Source organism: Canis lupus, chromosome 23, assembly GCF_011100685.1.
Source record: "Canis lupus familiaris isolate Mischka breed German Shepherd chromosome 23, alternate assembly UU_Cfam_GSD_1.0, whole genome shotgun sequence".
Classification (NCBI taxonomy): Eukaryota; Metazoa; Chordata; class Mammalia; order Carnivora; family Canidae; genus Canis; species Canis lupus.
The window spans coordinates 49,299,281-49,317,508 of record NC_049244.1 but is presented as its reverse complement, the minus strand read 5'-3'; the positions used below and the strand labels follow the sequence as shown (position 1 = coordinate 49,317,508).

Sequence of the window (18,228 nt, the reverse complement as noted above, 5' to 3'; positions counted from 1 at the left end):
TTGGGAATATTTGGGCATAGGTAAAGTCATGGAATTGGGAAAATTCAGAGTGATCCAAGTTTTCTAAACTGCAGATAAACAATGATACCATTAGCCAAGAAAAGGAAGAGAACGCTAATAGTCCAGTGTTTCTCTTGTAATATATTTCTCTTCCACTTCTTTTAAGAGGCTATATGTAAACAGAGAAGCCAAAACCATCCAAGTGAAAAAGGTAATACTTTATGTTTTATTCACATTAATTCTTGGGAGCAATAGAAAGCAATTATCAGTTGGAAAGAACGTATTAAGCATAAAAATTTTATGAGAGTGACTTAGTATATACAGTAATTTATGATAACATTACATCCTGGCAGTTCCAGTTTTCAGTTCTCCATTCTTAATCGAGACCAAGGAACTTTATGGAATAGAAAGTAAACTTTCGAGAAAACTTCACAAATTGCTTTAAAAACATTATATCACATAATTACATATTCTCGCACTACTATTTTGAGGTTCATCGAGGTTTTCTTAGGAAAAGACCATTTGAGTCTTTTCCTAAGTAGGAAAAGACTATGATTAAAGACGACTCTATCCATGAGTAATTCTTCATGCTAAATAAGAAAAATATGTCAGCTTTAATATCTCAGATGCAGCAGAAGTTGGAAGAATTTTAATTTGTTTAGTATTAGGACTAAATAACCAAACATTTTAAAACCTGGAAATGGCCTAAAGAATTGTCTGGTTCTGCCTTTTTATTTAACAGATGAAGAAACTGAGCATTTTTTTTTTTTTGAAACTGAGCATTTTTAATGCAAGTGACATAAACAGGGCCAAAATTGGGTTTAAAGCCACTGTCTAATCCATTAAAAGTTTCTTAAATGTCAGTGTGGTAGAGTTGAAAGGGAAAACTATTTCAAATCAAAAGAAATATATTTCAGTTCCAGCTCTGACACTAGCTGTGTGGTCGGCTGCAAACCATTTAATCATTGTGACACCCAGTTTCCTTATCCATAAGACAGGAATCATATTTTTTGTTTCACAGGATAATCATGAGGAACAAATACAATGATGTTTGTAAAAACTCTTTGTGTAAACTATAAAACACTCAAAACAGATTATATTTGTAGAGTGAATATTTAGCTACAATTTAATGAAACAACCTAATATTTATTGTGTAGCCGCTCTATGCCAGAATCTTTTTTTGTATGCTATTTTATTTCATCCTTATATCAACCCTTGAAGTAAATGCTGTTTTGTTTTCCAGTTCTATAGATGAAAAAGACGAGGGAGCTCAGTGAGAGTAAATAACCTTCTCTAGGTCACACAGCAGGCAGGTAGGGGAACCAGGATTGAAAGCTACATCTACTTGGTAATGACTTTACCGATGGACTTTGTGCTACTACATAATTCTGGCAGTCATGGAAAAGAAAACCACTTCCTACATTTGGGATAGCTTGGATGAAAAAGAACGAGGGCTGGGGGACAGAAAGAGACCCTGATGGACTGGAATGTGAACATGAATTTTACTCCAGGCAATAAGAGATAATCCAGGTGAGACAAGATTATATAGCAAAAGATTTTGTAATTCATGGTCCGAAGGGGAGCTAGATGAAGATTCAAGGGAACTCAATAAGGATGATAAGTTGGGCTTTTGGGTGGGTTAAAAACTGGTGTCCCTTCAAACTTTTATTCTTTAAGTAGGTGTTCGACAGTTTACAGTCCTGCGGCTGAGAGCTGTGTGGAGAAGAGAGAAAGAAGACCCCAGGCAGTGGAGATCAAATCTCTCCTCTCTTGTCCAGGAAAATGGAGAGTTTGCCACAAATGAACACATTCCTTTTAGCGAAAGAAAATCACAGAAATTAGCCAAAGCAATTTGAATTGAGATGATTGGAGGTGGAGGGGTGTGTATGTATGTGTGTGTGTGTGCGTGTGTGTGCTGTAGTGTGGAAGTATGTGTGTGAGCATCTGTGGGAGGGAATATCTGGATGAAATTCTCTCCTTTTGCCTTATTCTAAAGGTATATTACAGGTACTTTATTTTAATTTCCAGGAGATGAGTTTGGAAAAAACACATTTTATTTTAGTATGCCACTGAAAATCCACCGTCTCTCATAGTCAAGTACTCCAACAATTTCTTATTTTACCCTTAATCTGGCTCTAGTCAAAAATTTAGTTCAATCCAAACTAGATAAAGGGAATATTGTGAAGGTTTGCAAACAGAATGGGGGTGGAAGGTGATTTTATTTAAAAAAATTCTTCAAAAATTTTAAATAAACTCAATGAAGGACATAGGGCTCAAACTCACAACCCTACGATCAAGAGTCACCTGCTCTTTCGATTGAGCCAGCCAGGCACCTATGGAAGGTGATTTTAAAGTGAAACATTGGGCAGATTATAATAAAGAGGAATGGAAGCTAAGAGCCATCCATAGGACCAATAACTAGGAAAATTTAGATTGAAAAAAACTAAACAACTCTCCCAAAGTTTAGACCAACTTCTTACTATTTTTTTTTAAAGATCTTTATTTATTTATTCATGAGAGACACAGAAAGAGAGGCAGAGACACAGGCAGAGGGAGAAGCAGGCTCCATGCAGGGAGCCCGATGTGGGACTCCATCCCAGGACTCCAGGATCATGCCCTGAGCCAGAGGTAGGTGCCAAACCGCTGAGCCACCCAGGGGTCCCAGCCTACTTCTTCCTCTTACAAATAATGTAATTTTAGGTCAAATCCTTAAAAAAGTTTCATCATCTAAACCCGAGGGTATTTACTTAGTGTTTTTCTCATATATGTGTGCGTGTGAGTGTTTTTCATGTATGTGCTATATATAAACATATATATGTATATATAAACATATGCTTAGTCCTTGCCCCACCCCACACACCTTTTTTGGGGGGTGAACTTTGAGAACAAAATATTCTGATAATTGAACAGCAACAGCTCACAGACAAGATGGGTTCCCTCATGTCAAGGGAGAGAAAGTCAAATCTTCACCAGGTCGAATGACCATGAGGCTGAATGACCAGTCAGTACAACCTGAGGGACCAGCTTGCACAATATTCCACAAAATTCGCAGAGAAGCCCTTGCCACACATCTTACCACGCTCTGCAGAGGCTGCCAATCGGCAGGCTGCTGCTACCAGGGAAGGTGAGCTGTATCCTCTTGTCACATGGCTCCTAAAGTTAGTTTTTGGAACGTGAGCCTGGCCAACCTCACTAAGGATGCAAAACTTGAAGGTTCTGCGTATTTAACCCCACGGCTAAACCTTCCTTCCCCTGTGGTATTTTCAGTTTGTAGCCAAATGCTGTGCCTCCCCAGTTTGCAAGCTGTAAGGCAGTAAAGCTTTCCCATGCATCTGACCAAATCTTTGCATTCCAGGCATTTTTGTTGACAGCTTTATTGAATATATTTATCACAGAGCAAGGACTAAGCACTTTGTAAACACTAACCCATTCGTTCCTCACGGCAACCCTATGGGGTAGGTACTGGTACGCATGGCGTTGTGCAGATGAGGAAACTGAAGTACAGGACGTTAGGAGGTAAAGCTAACAGGTGGCAGAGATGGGACTGGAACACTGGCTGGCTGTTTTCAGAATCCGTGTTAACCTTTCCACTATGATACTTGGCCAATTTACCGAATTACCGTGAAAATGGAGTGGAACAATTTACCTTTCCATAAGATAATTGTTTTAATAGCCTTACCTGTCACTGTCAATGTTTTGAGTTTCACAGACTGCTTTGAGGATCTGATGAAATCACTGATATATGCCAGCCTAGATATACCGAGTGTAAAAATTATTGTGCCATTTCCAAGATTTTATAGACCTCAAGAAAGTCCATTTGTGGACATCAGGTTGACAAAAAGCCTAACAAACTTGATTGGGTCGCCTAAACCTCAGTCTCTTCCAACAAGAAATAAGGCTGAAGATACAGTGATCTACTTCCCAGCTACCAATTTCAGGGCTGAGAGATACACATATTATTTAGGGATAAACTCTTATACCACTTTGGATTGCTTAACTGTGAGTTATGCCGAAACGCATATTCAAATTGGTTTTAAAGGTATAAATTCAGGGTTAAACATGGAGTTAGGGAAAAAAGCGTTTGGCCACAGTGTTTAGTCTTTGTGGAATCCAAAATACAGTATTTGAAAACTAGTCTGGAGGGGTTGGTGGCATCTAGCCATCTTGAGTTCCAAGAATCACATCTTGTCAGCTTTTGAAAATTTGCTTTTTGACCTCAATTATCTCTTCGTCCCTTCTTCATTACAATACATTGGGTGAGTCACAACATGGCGCCACTCAGGACCACATCAAGGAAAACCTTTTCCTGCAAAGTTGTGCATCCCTCCACTTTTTCTGATGCTTAAAAATTCTGAATAAGGTTCTTATGTTGTTGGAAACCCCATTGTGACTCAAGTCAACGAGTTCGACAGAGAAAACCCACTTAACAATTAACTCTGCTTTATACTAGCTGTTCACATTCTTGCCAGCAGACACAACAGCAAACCCGTACTGTTTACCACTGATTAGTAAGACCAGAAAGCGAGAAAGAAAAGGCATTGTCAACTCTGTTTTGTTGTCCAGTTGGTTGTTTCTCTGAAAAAGATGCAATTGTCTTTTAAATCAAATCCTTACTTTTGGGACCCCTGGGTGGCTCAGCGGTTGAGCATCTGCCTTTGGCTCAGGGCGTGATCCTGGAGTCCTGTCCCGGGTTGGAGTCCCACGTCGGGCTCCCTGCATGGAGTCTACCTTTCCCTCTACCTCTGCCTCTACCTCTGCCTCTCTCATGAATAAATAAAATCTTAAAAAAAAAATCCTTACTTTTTTTTCCTACTTCATGTTGATAGGTCTAATTATAATTAATGAATAAATAAAGGACAATTGTGTAACTTAGCAATATTTGAAATTTTCTCTAGTTGATTCATGAGCAGCTGCAAAGTTACTGACAAGAATATTTTATGATTGTAAAAGCTTAAGGTGAAAAGTTATGGTGTATATAAGAAAAGCCAAAATTTCTGCTTAGTAGCCCAAAAATACTATCAAAGGAAGTTATCATTTGCATTTTAAAAAATGTATGTGAGCCACTGACGTCAGCAAGAGAAAATCTGTGTGTGTGTGTGTGTGTGTGTGTGTGTACATGTTTAAATTGATTTAGACTAAAGCCTAGTTCTTTATTGCTCAAGACAATTTTACCTATTAAGTTTTCACTCTCCTGGTCAAACACATTCTACCAATTTCAATTCTATTTCTAAATTAGGGTTTTGCTCGGCTTGAAAAGATATTCATAAAGAACTGGTAAGTATTGATATCTATGTACCAGGAAAAGTGCAGAGACACAAATTAGCTCAACCAATAGTGGAATTTAGCAGGTTTTGTTCCAACTAAGAATTCTCAAGGAAACAATGTGAATTTAGTTAAGTTTCATGTCATACGTTCTAGTTAATCAAGACTATTGGCCAGTGATATTCAATGAGATGATATATAGAAGTACTTTTGTCCTTAGAGGGAAAAGCTGCTATGCAATACTAAGCTGGTGGTATGATTAGAATACTTATTAAAAAAATAGGTATTTCTCACATACATCAGTATGATAGAAACAAGAATTATAAAAAAGAAAATTTGCTGGCTCAAAGAATATCTCAGATTCTCTCTCTCTCTCTTTTTTAAGATTTTATTTATTTACGAGAGAGAGAGAGACAGAGAGAGAGAGAGAGAGAGGGGCAGGCTCCCTTCAGGGAGCCCGATGTGAGACTCGATCCTGGGACCTGGGGGACCCGATCCCGGGACTCCAGGATCATACCCTGGGCCAAAGGGAGGCGCTAAGCCACTGAGCCACCAAGGGATCCCCCTAATGTAGTAGTTTAGCGCCAGCTTCAGCCCAGGTCATGATCCAGGGTCCTGGGATCGAGTCCCACGTCGGGCTCCCTGCATGGAGCCTGCTTCTCCCTCTGCCTGTGTCTCTGCCTCTCTCTCTCTGTCTCTCTCATAAATAAATAAATAAAATCTTTTTTTTTTTTGAAGTAGATGCTTATGTTCTGCATAAAATGCAAAGCTGTTTAAAACATGTGACTTGTGGTCAACAAGTTCACAGTGTCCTTGGTAGAGATAAAGAACTCAGTCCAATTTCTTCAAACTCTGTAAAATGACTGCCTTAACGTAAATACTTTTATTTTCATTTTGTATTCACTGAAGATTAGGCATTTCAAAGTAACACAGAAATGTTATTTTCTCCATCAAATAAATAGGCAATTTAGCCAAAATCTTGTTCTCTATTCTGAAACTCTGCTTAGTATATTGTACCAGCTGAACAATGAAAGAATTCTGTTTTAAAGAAAATGAAGGAAATTTAAAAAACAATTAAAAGACTGTGGACATCAATTCTACTATGTGAAATTAAATAATGCCACATAAAAATGTTTATTCCATTATCAAAGTAAGAATATCAAATATCCTCTTGGGAATAGAGGTTAACAGTTCTTTAAGGAAAATTCTCCATTCATAACGTAAAGAAAGTATTTGGTAAGAACAATTTATTGGTAGGAAATGAGAGTTTTTTGGAAAGGTTTGTGTTTTCTAAACACGAATAACAAAGTCTTCTCTTGTTTTTCTACATTCCTACCATAATTTTATGTAAAACCAGCTCCCTCTAGTGATGACAGTCATGTTTTTCACCAAGAAAGCAAAATGTTTTCTTGACTCTGCATATAAAACTCTTCAGAATTGAATCTCAAAATATACTCCTGAGAAGATCAAGTTTTGTTACAAAGAAGATAAAAATTCTAACAACATCCTGAGACATTCTTTAACAATCTTTCTTATTGGGACACCTGGGTGGCTCAGCAGTTGAGCGTCTGCTTTGCACTCAGGCCAGGATCCTGGTCCGAGGATCAAGTCTCGCACCGGGCTCCCTGCATGGAGCCTGCTTCTCCCTCTGCCTGTGTCTCCGCCTCTCTCTGTGTCTCTCATGAATAAATAAATGAAAATTTAAAGGAAATATTTCTGATCTTAACACTATTTCAAAAACATAGTACTATAGGGATGACCTGGTGTATCAGATGCATTTTTTTCTGTTTGCTCCTGGGAAAGGCAAGCCCAGACAACTGAATCAACTCTTTTGTATTCAATAGAAATCAATTGAGTTTTTAAAAAATCCAACAAAGAAGGTAATGATTCAAGGTAAAAATATGAATTTTAAAATGCTGATTTCTATACATAAAAACAGTCACTTAAATTTACATTTTTAACATCCAATTGCTTTGATATTCTTTGATATCATTGAGGATGAAAACTTGTATGTGTAACTTTAGCAATGTGAAACATCGGACAGCTATTGAAAAATAGACTCCTCGCTGGAACCCCTGAAGTTTGGCCTTAGTTGGTATGATGCAGACCAGCAATTGGTAACTTTTTCTGCAAAAGCAAAAAGGGCTAAATAGTAAATATATTCAGCCTTACAGGCCAGATGGTCTGCGTTGCCACCACTCACCTAAGCATAGACAACACAGAGATGCATGAGTGTAGTTATGTCCTGTTAAAAAAAATTTTAAATAATTTTCAAAAAAAGGTAAACTCTGACTCTCACATAGACATAAAAATAAGCTCACATTGTGTAGATTTGATTCTACTTATATGAGTGAACAGACAGATGTTACAAATAGTTCAAAGGGGAAAAAAGGCACCAGTTTATATAGAATAAATGAACTGACTGATTTGCAAGTGGATGAAAACATTTTTTTCTGCAAAGGAATTAGAAGTCAATCAAAACTCTGCTGGGCAAGAGAAGTCTGCATGTCTGTCAGTCACCTATAATTTACACAGAGTTGTAAATCAAGGAAAATGAGAGTCTAGAGTCTAAAGATGCACAGCATGTAGAAAATGCATAGTTTCCCAAACCACAGGAAACTCTTAAGGGTACAGAACAAACTAAAGGTTGATGATGGTATTAAAGAGGTCACTTAGGATGAGCACTGGGTGTTGTGTGTAAATGATGAATCACTGAATTCTACCCCAGAAACCAATATTGCACTGTATGCTCACTAACTAAAATTTAAATAATAAAAAGGAAAATGCATACTGTCCAATTGAACACAGTATTTTTCTATAGTTTCAATGAATTCTGTAGACACTGAAATTTTTAATTTTTACATAATTTTCATGTCACAAAAAATTCATTTTTTTCACTATTAAGAAATGTAGAAATCATTCTTAGTTTACAGGTAATACAAAAACAAATCGTGGCTTGGATTTGAGTTGTGGAAAGTTTGCTGATCCCTGGACCTTTGATCTACAGTCTGCATTTTCTCAAATAGGAAAAGATAAAGTATGTCATAAAACAAGCAAAAATATAAAAGACAAACCCCACAAACAGAGTTTTGAATGCATCGTCTCTCTGATCCCTTTAGGACTAATTTATAGGCAGGAGTAAGACATTTGAAAAGCAGGTTGGTAATATTTATTGCTAATTTTTAAAACATTTTGTCTGTAGGCATGTATGGTGTGTTTGTATGTGTAAGTATGCATATAGAGAAAAAAATGCAAGAAAATGACTCTTAAAAACTAATACATAAAAGAGGAAATATTTAAGTAGAAAGTAGCAGAGTAATTAGATGGTAGTAATTAGGGAAAGAAACTGGTACTTTGAAAAGGCTCAAAGGGAGTTACCAGCTCCCTGAGTTTTAAGAAAGAAAAAAGGAAGAGACAAAACATATTCACAATTAAGAAAAGAACTAAATATAAAAATACTTAATATAATTCTACATGCAATTTTATCAGAAAGATTTGAAATTCCAGAAGAAATGGCTTATTCCTAAAAGTATTAATTATAAAAATTGACTTAAGAGTAAGTAGAACTTGGTAGCCAAATTAACACAGAAAAGATATTCCAGATACTAGAAAAAGATATTCCAGATACTAGAAAAAGATGAAAAAAAATCAATCTTCAGTTGATTTTATGAAGCTAACATAGTATTAATACCAACATGTAACAAAAATAGAATGGAAAAAAACCCCAAAACTTTAGTTCAATGTCACTTGTGAGGTGTAAGTAAAAAACTTAAAAAATATATTTAAAAATACAATTCAGTAAGATTTTGAATGAATAAGACAACACTGAACTTGTGGGTTTACTATAAGGGTAGTTTAATATCAGAAATATATTAACAACAAATTAAAGCAAAAATGTATACTTAATATATTCTGAAAAATATATTTTCTACATCAAATGAAGTAAGAGAAAACTTCCTAATATGATAAAGGACATAAACCCAAACCCGAGAGCAAACTACCATTCTAAGTTTGGCATACTAAAAGTTGTCTTATTATTATTTTTTAAGATTTTATTTATTAATTTGAGGGGGAGAGAGAAAGAGAGAGAGAGAGAGCACACGCATGCACAAGTGTGTGAGCACACAAGGGGGGCAGGTGGCAAGGGAGAGGGAGAAGCAGAGTCCCCGCTGGGGCAGGAGCCTGACTCGGGGCTGGATCCCAGGACCCTGGGACCATGATCTGAGCAGAAGGCAGATGCTTAAATTGGCTGAGCTACCCAGGAGCCACTAAAACTTGTGTTTAATATCAAAAATGAATAAAGGTAGCTTCCTTTCAGTATTAGCTGTTCAACATCTTTTTTGGATATTTTTGCCAATGCATATGACAAGAATATGAAAAAAATGGACCTGAGTATTAGAAAAGACAATATAAATTCACCCTTTTTGCTGACATACTATGGTAGTTCTACCTAGAAAATTCATGAGACTATAAATAAAAATAAAACAACCAGAACTAATGAAAGAATCAAGTAACTAGAAACCAGAAACATTACAAAAACCAATATCTTTTCTTGAGTAATAGATTGGGGGAAACCACACATTCCATTTACTCCAGTGTGTGGGGGTGGGGTGGTGGGGGGAGGTGAATCTATAAAATACATTAAGAATAATTTAGAAAGAAGTAATGGTACATATGGGAGTGTGGGAGACTCTGAAATCTCAATGACATAAAACTGAAGAAAAAAAGAGAGATAGACATTTAATATTCTCCTTTTTGTAATTTATAAAACAAGTAGATAGTAAGGATATAGAAAAGCTGAACAATTGTATCAACAAAATGGACATATCTGAAACATATAAAATAGTTTACCCAAACTGAGCAGGTTATATACTTCTTTCAAGTGTACACCACCAAGATTTAGCCAACATTGATTCTTAACACAAGTCATAAAAACTTCGGAAGAACTGAAATCATAGAGTATATTCTCTGATCATAATGAATTTAAATTAGAAATCAATAAAAACATATCTTAAAAAATCTCCGAATATGACCACATGCTTCCAAATAACACAGGGAAGTCACAGGGAAATTAGAGAAGGTTTGGTGATAGAAATTTCATGTGGTGGTACCTAAATAAGCTAAATACTTATGTTATATACATGTGTTAAAACAACTGAATATGCAGATTTTATCATATCTAGATTATAACTCCATAAAGTTGATTTTTAAAAAAATACTGATGGAGGAAAACAAATTTTGTATTGTGTTAATTCTATAAAATTATGATTTCACGTTAGTAAGATGAAAATTTGGTATGCTTAAAATATAAAATATTTTCTAAGGAATACTTCTTGTGCATTTGTATACCTTTTATAAAAAGACGAAGAAAAATGGGAAGAAACACAAAGAGAAAATTCACAAAGATAATAATAATGGCCCTTAAATTTATGAAAAAAAAAAAAAGATGCACCTCACTTATAATTAGAAAAATGCAAAATAAAGCTTCACTGAAAATGGTTTCACATACCATTTTTACCTGTCACAGTGCCAAAACTTAAAATGTGGGATGACGCTTTCTATTTGTGAGGTTGTGGGTACTCTCATTCACTGCTGGCAGAAATTAAAACAGGTACAAATTTTTCGGAAGGGAATTTGACGATATCTAACAAAACTACGTATCATTATATTTTGATCCTGAAATTCTACTTCTAGGAATTTACCCTAAGGACACACACTTCAATAATAAGAACATATATTGGGGTGCCTGGGTGGCTCAGCGGTTGAGCGTCTGCCTTCGGCCCAGGCTGTGATCCTAAGGTCCCAGAATTGAGTCCTGTGTCATGCTCCCTGCATGGAGCCTGCTTCTCCCTCTGCCTGTGTCTCTGCCTCTCTTTCTCTCTGTGTCTCTCATGAATAAATAAAATCTTTCCAAAAAAATTAAGAACATATATACATACAAAGTTACCCCTCGTGGCACTATTTGTAATTGCAGAAGAAAGAATCTAACTGCCATATGTAGGACTGCGGCTGACCCATCCATGGCATAACCATACGATGACATACTATGCAACTATAAAGAAGAATGAGGAAGATCTCTCTGATTAGAGTGAACTGATTTAGAGTGATTTCTGGAAATATTAACTTAAAAAAAGCGAAGTGTCAGGGAACCCATAGTTGCTACCTTTGTTTAAGAAAGACTAGGATGTAAGAATATACACACATCTGCTCCTTTGCTCAAAAAGAAACACAGGCAACACAGCAAGAAACTGATGGGATTGGTTATCTACAGGATATAAGCGAGAAAAGAGGATAAAGAATGGAAGGATGAATGGGGTAGAAGTGATGGGGTAGCAGCACTTCGACGAGTGTAAATTTGTGCAAAGATTGAACTTTTAGAATCTTGTTTTGCAGACTAACAAAAAAGAGAAAGAGGGGGCACCTGGGCAGCTCAGTGGTTGAGCATCTGCCTTCAGCTCTGGCTGTGATCCTGGAGTCCTGGGTTCGAGTCCCACATCGGGCTCCCTGCGAGGTGCCTGCTTCTCCCTCTGCCTGTGTCTCCGCCTCTCTGTGTGTCTCTCATGGATAAATAAATAAAATCTTAAAAAAAAAAGAAAGAAAAGAGGAAAAAGAAACAAAGAAAAACCGAAATACAGAATAAAAGTAAATCTATTTCAAATAAATACCATAACCACACTGAAGTGAGGCGAGTGGGAAAAGAGGTAACTTAAGTCACATTTGGAAACAGTAATTTGATTAACTTCAGACTGAAAATAAAAGAACTATAACCTAATATTGAATTCTAATTACTAGGCTTGTTCTTCACAATGTTACAAGTTAATGGGTCTGAAATTAACTAATGCATATTGTAAAATTGAGGAAATAAATGTATATAGTGGCATTAAAGTCTCCTGTTGTCAAAGGAAGGGGGAAGGCTGGAACCTTTTGTGTTGAATCAGAACTTGAGTTATCTGCATGAGTATTTTTAAAAATGATATTGATATAGACAGAAAATACAGATGCGTGTATTTTCTACTCTCTGCTCAAAGGACCTAGGTGCCATGACATCCTAGTAATGGAATGACTCCGTCAATGATAATTTCCTGATCTGGGTGACTTGTACTGAGGTTATTTAAGAGAGAGTCTTATTTATAGGAAAAGAGGCATCATGGGTACAATTTACTCTCAAAAAGGACAGAAATGTGTTTTATACGTGCATATATATGTATATAAATACACACACACCTACGGAGAGAGAAGGGGAAAACAAGTGTGGCAACATGGTGACACTGGAACCCGACTAAAGTTATGCAGCTTTTTTTTTTTTTTTGACAATTTACATTAAGTTTTCTGTAAGTATGAGAATTTTTATTTTATTTTATTTTATTTTATTTTTTATTTATTTTATTTTATTTATTTTTGGTGGGGGGAGGATATTTATTTTAAAAAGTTTTTTTAGGGCTGTCGGGTGGCTCAGTAGGTGAAGCGTCTGCCTTTGGCCCAGGCCATGATCCCAGGGTCCTGGGATCCAGCCCCATGTGGGGCTCTCTGCTCAGTGGGGAGCCTGCTTCTCCCTCTCCGCCTCCCCTCCCCTTGATCGTTCTCTCTCTCTCTCGTCTCTTTCTCAAATAAATAAATCAAAAGTCCGTTCAGTTGGAATGTTTTCAGCTGCAAACTGGTAGACACTGTCTAAAGTAGTGCACAAATAGTTTTTTTTTTAAATATCATAAACCATGCCTCCCAACTTTTGCTCAACCTTCAACTCTCCATTTAGATGTCATCACCTTAGAAATGGACAGTTCTTTCAAGAATTTCATAGCTTATTATTATTTTTTTTTATGATCTATTTATTAGAGTCAAGATCCAAAGTCCACTAATTGTCACTGGTGGATCTGTCTCAGGGCTCTTTTAAACAGGCGTTCTTTTTTCCCCTTGAATTCGGTGAAGGCGCCAACAGTAAAGGCCCCTTTGTGTTTGGTTTTTCTTCCACCAGCAAGAGCAGGGAGCAGGTCTGGCCTGCTGCATCAGAGAGAAGTTTCCAGTCACAGCTTCGTGAGAAGATGCTGGAGAGACAAACTTGCCACCCACACTGGGTTTTCCTTTGCTCTGTGTAGCTCCCTGCCTGCAGGTTAGTATCTCTCATCTAGCTCTTGGCCGGCCTGCCCGTACCCCTCTCCCTTGTCACTCAAATTGAGAAAAGTCCCACATTTTCAGTGAAAATCCCCTCTCGGGCTCCCCAGGACACATACTTTCCGAACTTCAGTTGCCTGGTCCCGTCTGTGTCACAGCAGACAGCCTTCAAAGCCGGTGGCATGTGGATGGTACCTGGCTTCTACTGATGACATGGAATTTCTTCTATTTGTATCTTTCCTTGTCGCTTCAGACAAGTCTTAGAGAAAAGGAAATATGTTTTCTTTTTTTCCCAGAAATCTTATACATGGTCTTTGCTGGCCCTCTAACCAAAAAGCATGCAGTAAAGAATCCAAAATAGAATAATTGGAAAGAATTTAAGAATTTAAGAATTTAAGATTATCTCATACATTCTCTCACTTTATATAACGGAGACACCAAGTCAAGCACCTTGACTAGAGATCTTTTGCCACCTTATCCAGCTTTTTCTCTCTCTCTCTCTCTCAACACAGTAAAATATCCAAGTCCTGCTGCCGTGGGGGGCTTTTTTCTAGTCTTTATTCTTCTCTCTTCAACATTTATGAGAAACTATCACATTTTTAAGTTTTCTTACAAATAGTCCTCTTCTCAACCTGAATTAGTTTGCCAGATTTCAAGTCTAAACAGAACTTTATCATTCCAGTGTTTAATCTTTGGAAATAAATGGTTATATCATAAACATGTTCATACAACTTCAATTGTATGCAAAGCACACTGAGGCAGTCATGATATTACTCTAGATATCTAATTAGTTTCTTTTTATAAATTACATATGCTCAGATAAAAATGATTAAATGCATGGTTTTTGAAAAGGTGTGAGAAAATCCAAATCTTTTTGTCAGGGTAGCCTCATTTTCCCATTTATCTTTTCTGAGAAAGCCTATTATCTTTTATCACCCTTTTCTTCACTTGATAACGTTGAATTAGCTAATACCATATTGTCTTTATCACCTGTGCCAGGTAGTTTTATGTAATTGGAGTTGATTAATTTAACTTAAGAAAGTCCAGTTTTAAACAATGTACAATAAGCATATAACAAAATGTAAAACATATTGTAGTAAACTATAATATACTATAAAATATTCAGGGAAATTATACTTAAGTGAGGTTCAAATGCATCTTGGTAACAAGTTAATAAAAGAAAAAAATATTTTTGGTTGCACTGAATAAAAAACATGTTAAATTATGTGTTAAAATTTCTGGTATTATAATCTATTAAGCTATGTAATATATTGCTATAAAACTCTAAACTTCAGTGCTTTTACATTCAATTAAACTCACCAAAATGTCACAGGTCTAGATTAGTTACAATTGGAAATTGTCCCAACAGCATAATTTACTGCCATTGCTCACAATATCAAGCAGTGTTTTACTATATTCTTTTTTCCTTTTAAATGGAATAAACCTTATCCACTGGAAATAAAGGAGACTTTAATTAAGTAATTAACTTACTAAAGAAAAAATAATCTCCTTTCCAGGAAAAGAATTGAAGTAGAATAAAGAGACAATAAATAAAGACTAACTGAATAATTTACTAGATTTTTAAATAGTTACATTTTTTGGTCAGTGTATAATTTTCACAAAGAATTTATATTTATATACTGAGTTAAAAGATTAATTAAAGGAAGATAACTTCTGTTGAATAGAAAGTCCCATATTAAAACCACACTTTTCCATTTCATACTGAATCTAAAGCTAACTCTCAACTATTTATGCTATTGGTATATGTTAGCAAAATTTAATTATGGTTCTTATTTAAGACACAAAGGGGTTGTTTAATTTTATTTTGCAGTTTCAACTAGTTTATTTATTTATATTTTATTGTTTTTATTTTATTTTATTTATTTTGGATTTTATTTATTTATTCATGAGACAGAGAGACAGAGAGACAGAGAGAAACAGAGACACAGGTAGAGGGAGAAGCAGGCTCCATGCAGGGAGCCTGACATAGGACTTGATCCCGGGTGTCCAGGATCACGTCCTGGGCTGAAGGCGATGCTAAACCACTGAGCCACTTGAGCTGCCCAAGTTTTTATTTTAATTCCCATATGCTCAATATACAGTATTACGTTAGTTTTACATATACAATTATAGTGATTCAACGATTCCATACTATTGTAACTTTTTGAGGAGTCATTCACTTCAAAGTCTTCCACACCAATTATTTTTCCAGGATTGTTAAAATTGCAGATTAGATTGATTAATGTTGACTTCATATTCCTCTCCTTTTTCATCAGATGATAGTGATTCATGAGGAGTGAGGTGGAAGAGAGAACAGAGAACAGGAATAATAGAATTTGCTAATCAGGCCTTAAGTAATGGAAGCTTGATTGCATTTGAAAACTGACGTAATGATGGAGAAATTTTAAAAAGCTGATTTTTTTTTAAGAATGTTGAATTGGAAAATACAAAGACAGATATTCTTTCAGGCAGCTCTTAAATAGATACTTATTTTTAGCTGTAATTTTTCCTAAAAACACAACTATTTCTGATTTAAAAGTTTAGTATATGTAATACATGCTGGAGTATATAAATACATTGCCCTTTAGGGCGCTTGGCCAGCCCATTAGAGATTGAATTATCTGTGATTTGCTTGCTTTCTTCTTGTTATATCAAAGGAGGGAACAGTTTCATGGTGTCTCATGCCTTTTCACAATTAATTCCAAATTAACAGAATATAGTTTATTCAGGGCAATCAACTCAAATCAACTTGATTACTGACAAAATACACTCAGAGAGAAAATGTTAAGTCAGAACTTTTATTCAAGAATAAATAAGAAATGGGAAGACACTCAGAAAAAAACAGCTTTATATTAGAATATAAATCTCCCATTCAACTTTTATATCTGGTTTAGATAGGTTTTCTTTCTCCCTCCTTCTCCCACTTCTTTTCTTCATAGATCCTTTGTATAGGTTTTTTTTTAATTGATTATTTTGTAAAATATGAAAAACATAAAGGGCAATCACACACCATTTCATTTTGAAAATAGTGAACCCATCCCAGATCTAGAAGCGTTTTTATAAATGCTGGAAAGTTCATGAGCAAATAAATAGTGCTTGAATGCCATTTTAGTATATTAACAAAAATAATACTATTTTAAAAAAAATGAACAACAGCTAATGGCAATATGAAAGCCCAGAGTGGTTTCCTATGAAATTACTGTCGATGTCATCCTCTAAATTTTCCAGTAGTAATTCTGGACTGCCAAAGAGTCATTTGCTGTGAGGCCAAAATTAAGATTAAATGGGGAAAAGTAAACCAAAGGAAAGTTTTAGAAAGCGAGAACTGGTAAGACTTTCTATAAGAGAAAGGTTCAGAACTATTAAGTTCACTGGGATTACCACCTCCAGACTCTAGAAAAAGGTGTGGGTTAATCTTTAGAAAACTTAATTGAGGAAGAAAAATGAAATTTCCCAAGATTTTTTTGCTTATCACCTAAAATTCAACACACATAAATATCAATCTCATTGTCTTTCTCCCAATAATAAGTTAATGAAATGAGCCAGTAACCTATCAACTTGACAAGAAATCAATGGAGTCTTTCTGGATTAATCCTTCCCCCTCATTCCTCCCATTTCTACTGACCCCATAGATCTCTTATCCATATTACTTCCTTAACACTGTTAATATCCGTCTCGGTCTCTTCATTCCCATTGTTTTGGAGCAGGCTCTCATTGTCTGCCTGGATTATTGAAATTCCCTTCTAAATGATTTGTTTAACTTTAAGTCTCTGTACCTTGCAATCTGTTTGTCACATGGTCAGCAAAGTATCTTCCTGAAAAAGAGAAATAAGGTCATATCATTATCCTGATTAAAACATTCAACTACAACTATTTGTATAGGATATAAGGTCCTCCAATAATTGGCCATTTCCTTTCTCTCCCCAATTTCACCCTCTATTGCTTCCCCTGCTATACACACACCTTATGCTTATCATATTAAACTATTTACAGCACCATATTTACAGTCCCATCTCTCAAAAATGTTCTTTCACGTTCCCATGCATTTGCACATACTGCTCCCTGTACTTAGAATCCTTTTATCCCAACCCCTTCTAGTAAACTCCCACCTACTATTCAAGACCCATGCAAGTATTGCTTCCTCTTGGAACCCTTCCCTGGCCCTTCCTACCCCACTACATGATCCTTTGTTCTACCACTGTACCTTGAGCACATGTGTCATATTCCTATGATACTAAAATATAGTGACTTCTTTATATATTTCTCTCTTTTCCCAGACTATGGATTTCTGGAAATGATATCTTTTCATCTTTATATGTGAGTACCTTATGGCTACTCACAATGTGCATGAATGAATAAATGAATTAATAAATCAATGTTCTAATGATGCTAAGACAGAGAGGTATTTAGAAATTTGTCCAAATATACTGCATGAATCAGGGGTTGGTCCAGAAATAGATTCTGGTCCCTCCCATTCCTTTCTATTCCTCAGACGCCCAGACCATGATTCACTGTTTCATTAACAACAGAAGATGGAAAGATTTTAATTTTTCTTACATAAAATTACCCACCCTTAAGAAACTATCTACTGTGCTCCACTGTGTGGCCTTTAGGAGTAAAAATGGGTCTTGATGCTCTAGTTGCATTTTTTGGAAACGTTCTTTCATTCTAGGCACAATATGCCCAGAATAGATTCCTGTAGAACTGGTATTTGAATAAGGGAACCAAACTAAAAATGTCATAAGTAACTCAAAAGAGAATTGATGTCAACAATTAACTGTTGCCTGTTTTTCTTTTTATTCTTCTAAAATAGCAGATTAAGCATTCCTCATTCTTTCTTGCCTTGAATTAAACATT

At 35.8% G+C, this 18,228-nt stretch overlaps 1 long non-coding RNA gene across 5 annotated transcripts in view; it reads right to left on the bottom strand.

Annotated features, from left to right (window-relative positions):
• LOC106557600 overlaps positions 1-13,709 on the bottom strand; it is a 75,385-nt gene extending 61,676 nt beyond the window's left edge. For 4 of the 5 annotated variants that reach the window (XR_005377235.1, XR_005377234.1, XR_005377238.1 and 1 more), the window contains exon 1: positions 13,491-13,709. This is a non-coding gene — a long non-coding RNA (uncharacterized LOC106557600). Of the gene's footprint in view, positions 1-11,683; positions 11,748-13,490 lie in introns of those variants that run through there. The other variant, XR_005377237.1, reaches the window with a different exon arrangement.
• Between the last annotated feature and the right edge of the window lie 4,519 nt (positions 13,710-18,228).